Consider the following 5533-nt stretch of genomic DNA (forward strand, 5'->3'; position numbering starts at 1 on the left):
TAGGAATGGAACCAGTGTATTTTTAATTGGGAGATATGCAGTATGTGTTTGAAGTGTGTGCATTTCCGACTCTAACAGTATTTACATGTGCTGTTGTTCTACAGTTCTACATTTTATTCTTAAATGAGTTTTACAATAATTTGCAGATAATTGATATTCATAATACTGGAGAAAAAGAGGTGACTTTTATAGACTTAGTTTTATTAACTGGACATTAGACACTTCAGTGCTTTTACAAAGGCAAGGGTAGAGTGCCTCTGAATAATGATGGTTATGAGATACCTACATGAACATACTGACGAAGAATTAAAAACAGTTATGCTTAACATAATAAGGTTTCTGAGAAGGGAGAAAAGTTGGTTTTAACTTTTATTTAAAGTTAACCATAATAAAGGTGGTGGGAGGGAAGCTTTGTTTCTTCTGTTTCTTGTTTCTACACTTCAGTAGGACTAAATAGAGGTGTTGATTTTTTGACCTAGGCAGTGAATTCCCTGTTATGCAATGCAACACAATGTAAAATGTTGTGTCTTCTTAGGGTCTCTTGGCAATGTCTTTAATATTTAGCTCCTGATCCTTCAGTATATGTGCAGAGCTTCCCTTTAACAATGAGGACATCTTCAGTGTTGTCCAAAGGATGTTTCCTGCTTATGAGAAACTTGTTAGATAATTCAAGTGATGCACTCGGTTTGGAAACCACATTTGTGTTGTTGGTATTTAATACTGTGTGTCTTTCCAGTAATATCTAAGCATACCATAACTGAAAGGAATAGAATATTTTGCAGGAAAGAGGGTGTTTTTTTTTCTCCCTCTAATTCTTCAGCATATACTTTTAAGAACAGCTTGAGCATAACTCAATTTTATTGTTTCTCTATGTAATCAAATACAGGATGTGTTTTTACCCAGGGTTTCTTGTTCTATAGAGTCAGGTAATTGCTGCCAGCACCATATTTGTCACTTTATTCTGGTCACCTCATTTTGCTCCCTTGTTTTTAGAGCTATATTTCTGAGAGTGAAAATGATCACTGGACAGAAGATATCTGAAAGGCATTTAAAAGTCTCAGTGGTTACGTATTCATCATCTCAGATGTAACTGACAGTTAACCAGCCATTGTTGAACTAATTTCTCACCTATGGGTGCTTTGTGTGCCTTTACAAGCCCTCTGAACTTGTTCTTAGTGTGCTCTCCAGCAAGACAGGATAAACTGTGGAGTGATACAAATTATTTTCTTGCACTTTTAGCAGTTTTCTTCTGCAAACTCCAGTAGTCCTGGTCTCTTTCTCCCAGCTTGCAAAAGCAGCTGGCACTGGCACCAACGTTGCACAGTGCTCTGAGTATCCTCATTTATTTTCAGCACGCTCTCATGCTAGCTCTGATGCACATCCAGCCACAGGTTTGCCTTTTTATAGTCTATAGAACACAGAACATTATCTTGCCACATTACTTAAAATTCTCCACAGGCTGTCTTCGCAAATACCTTGTAATGCGAGCGATTTATTAATGTGAAATGCAAGAAATGAGACATATAAGTACAAAAAGCTTGAAAACTCTTAGTTTTTTAACAATTAAAAAATAGGATGAGGATATTTTTCAAGAAGCCTGACAACATAACATGACTTGCATAACAGATCAGTTTATAAATCATATCTGTATATAATCTTCAAAGTCTCTGAGCATACTTTAATTGATTTTTTACAGGATTTAGACATGCTCACCGCATTAGGAAAGTTCATGTTGACAGTGAAAAAATCTAAAGTTTGAATATGCTCTTCTTCTAAGTAGCTCGTGTAATTTAATGTACGTAATTAGTAGCTAATATTTGTTGACATTTGCATTATTTTATCAGAATGGTTAAGAAAAAGCATGACCAGAAACTGTTTGTATACTTCTACTGTTGTGGTTAGAATTGGGAAACTAAAACCAAACTTTATTTGTCCTTACATCTACACACTGATCTAATCCCTGATATCTAAGTGGTTTAGAAAAATGTGCTTTATATATCTAAGTCACAACCACTGTTTCAAACTATGACAGAAATGTGCTAGAACAGGTCCTGCTGCAGGGGTGTGTGACTAATCTTTTAGTTTTCTAATCATATTCATCTCAGCTTTCATAAGAAAGTATGTTATGAAAGAAACAGTTTGTGGATATCTTTATGCATTCAGAGATGGCATGCAAAAAAAAAACTATAACTAAAGCAGTGTTTACTAAAGGTTTGAACTTTTACTTGTGGTAAAAAGGTCTAGATGATGTGTATCTGACTTTTAAATAATATGTGTTCTGTTGTACTCCAAATCCCATCCTCTGAAATTCTGTGCAGATCAATTGAAGTTTGTAAGAATATACAAGAAGAGACAGCAGTACATCAGGGGCCTACCGGTGTGTATCTTGGAATAAGAAAAGAACTCCAGGTAACATATATGAGAACAACTACTGAGAGTAATTGTACTGGATTCTTCAGCAGGGTGGAGACTCCAGTCTCCTGTATATATATATATATATATATATATATATATATATATATATATATATATATATATATATATATATGTATATTCCTGCCTTGACCCAGGTACAGTCACTCTGCTGTTGTTACAGAGCACTCCAAAATCTGGTAGCTGCAGTTCAAACCTCTTGGGCTAAGAAAAAACCTGAAATTGTTATTTGCCATTTTCAAAAACAGTGTTGCAGCTACAAGCTGAGCAGAAGTTGGACACACCCTTTGGTTTTGAACCAGCGTTGATGTTATTGAAACAAGTTGTTGCAGCTTAAGTGTACAGATAACCAGTTCCCACCTGTCTCACTGAAACACACAACACTGAGGATGTTCATGGTCCTCTGCTGATAGTGAGGGAGCTTTGTGACCCCAGAGAGAAGTGCTGGCTGTTTTGATGCACCCCCAGGGTTCAGGAAGAAATTCTTAGGTGCTCTCAAGCTTGAATGCTCATGATGAAGGAAGAGAATGTAAAATTTTAAACTGAAGCTGAAAAAGCCCTGTAACTGGAATGTAAGAATTTAAGTAACAGCCCTGAAACATGATTTTTCTCGCGTATGTAAAATGACATTTGTTTGCAGGATGTTACAGAAGGACCTTTGGGCCAAAATAATATATCCGTGGAGCAAGTGTTAGAGGGCAGACCTTTTCACTTCAACAGGGAACAAAGTATGGGTCTATGGGAAGGGAAGATTAAAATGACCTGAACTGTTTAATGAGTAGTGCTTTGAAGCAGTTCGTGTAATCTGCAGCTGCTGCTTTCTGCCACTTGAGGTCCTCTTGTGTCCCTAATTAGAACAGTTTGCTGATGCCAAGCGGGAATAACTCACAGGTGTTAGTTTTTTTCATTGTAACTCTGAGGGTGAAAAATCTTTTCAGATGCATTGGACAAAGCTGTGTTGACTTGGGTATCATTTATCTTTTCATATCTGCAAATGATTTAGAACTGTGATTACTAGACTTCTTGTAGACACTGCTTATTTTCTTACAATACCCTGCACTGTGCTTTGTTGCTGCTTTATCTGCTTTCTTAATGTTCAGCAAATTCTTCTTTGTAATGTTTTTCTTTTCAATAAAATTTTCTTCCTTCTCTGACTTGGAAAACACATCACAGCTTGTGATTCTGGTGCCTAAAATTAACTTTCAAGTTTGTTTCTAAGCAAAGCAGGATGAATAAAAGTATTAAAGAGATACAATGGCCTTAGCAATCTGGAGTCTGATATCCTTTGGAAATAGAGTTTCCTTTCGGAAATTCTTTCTCAAAGACACATCTGCACTGTTTCTGATAGTGAAGAAGATACAACTAAGTAAATGGCTCCTCCTTCTCATGTTATCCAGTATTTTTCACAGTCTACAATTAAGTTTTTTATGTGGTTGCCATTTTAGCTATCAATTAAAAAAAGCAATGCAAACATTAAAAAAGCAAAGAATAGCAGTCTTTCTTCAGAAAAAAAGAAAAAAATCTGAAGTTTCAAGTTTGATCTAACAGTGTGTAAACTGGCAGATACATTTACTGCCACTCTCCACTTCCATGGTTTGTTATTCCTCTCCTATGCACTGATGGGAGCACTTGCATATATGTGTAATAAGCCAGATCTGGCTATTTAGCTAGCTGGGAAAACAAACTAACTAACTAAACTAAAAGAAGTTTGAGGGGTTTGTTTTGTTTGGGATTTTTTGCTTTTTAGGAGCATTGAGGCCAGCCTTGCACTTTGACCTACCTTGCTATTTAGCTGTCCAAGTGATTGCACTGGCACAAGAGTTAGTATTAAGGCACTAATGGTGGAACTGCCTAAGCTGTCTCTGTTCATGTGGTGGCTCCACCCTGTCTAGATGCCAACCAAAGCCATTTTACCACTCCCCTGTGCAACTGGACAGGGGAAAGAAAATATAATGAAAGACTTGTGGGTTGAGATAAGAACAGGGAGAGATCACTCACTAGTTAGTATCATGGGCAAAACAGACTTGGGGAAATAAGTGGAATTTATTGCCAATCAAAATCAGGGCAGGACAACGAGAAGTAAAATCTTAGGAGCACCTTTTCCCTGCCCCTCCCTTCTTCGGAGCTTAACTTTATTCTCAATTTTCTTCTTCTCCCACACAGTGGCTCAAGGAGATGAGGAATTTGGGTTATGGTCAGTTCATCATGTGTTGTTTCTGCAGCTGCTACCTCCTCAGGGAGAGGAGTTCTTCAGCTGCTCCAGGATGGGGTCTCTCCCAAGAGAGACAGTCCTACACAAACCTGGGTTCTTCATGCCACTCTTCCATGGGGTGCAGTCCTTCAGGAACAGGCTGCTCCAGCATGGATCTCTGACAGGGTCACAAGTCCTATCAGGACCCTGCTCCAGTGCAGGCTTCTCATGGGGGCCACAGCTTTCTCTTGGGGGCACCCACCTGCTGCAATGTGGGGTCCTCCACAGGCTGTGGAGGATCACTGCAACCCTCTAGAGCTCCACAGGCTTCACCACACTCTGCAGGAGAATATCAATTCTCCCCTTCCTTTACTGTCCCTGCTGTCTGCAGAGCTGTTTCTGTCACGTATTCTCACTCCTCACTTCTCTGGCCATGATTATATCTGCTCATTACTTTTCTTTCCTTCTTAAATAATGTTACCACGGAGGCATTACCCCCATCACCGATTTGTCTGTCTTGGAGCTGCCTGGCCTTGGCTTTGTCAGACACAGGGGAAGTTTCCAGCAGTTTCTCACAGAAGCCACTCCTGTAGTCCTGCTATCAGAAACTTGCCAAGCGACCCAATACAATGATTGGTCAGCCAAGACCTGATTGATCTGCTCTATGTAAAATGAAGTATTTCTGCATTTTATAAACTCAGGCTTCAGAAAGGAAATACAGTCCTGATTTTGTAGTATCTGTTGGCTTGGAGTCCTCCATAGTAGTTTACAGCTAGTGGTAACAAAGGGGGTTATTTTTAACTTCTTGAGGTTGGAATGAAGGTGCATATTTTAATGGGTCTTGTTCTCATGGGGCAGACCTTTTCTGGCTGATGCATGAATCCCCTCTTTAGCAGGCAGAAGCTAAGA

Source organism: Sturnus vulgaris, chromosome 4 (assembly GCF_052056855.1).
Source record: "Sturnus vulgaris isolate bStuVul1 chromosome 4, bStuVul1.hap1, whole genome shotgun sequence".
In the NCBI taxonomy this organism is placed as follows: domain Eukaryota; kingdom Metazoa; phylum Chordata; class Aves; order Passeriformes; family Sturnidae; genus Sturnus; species Sturnus vulgaris.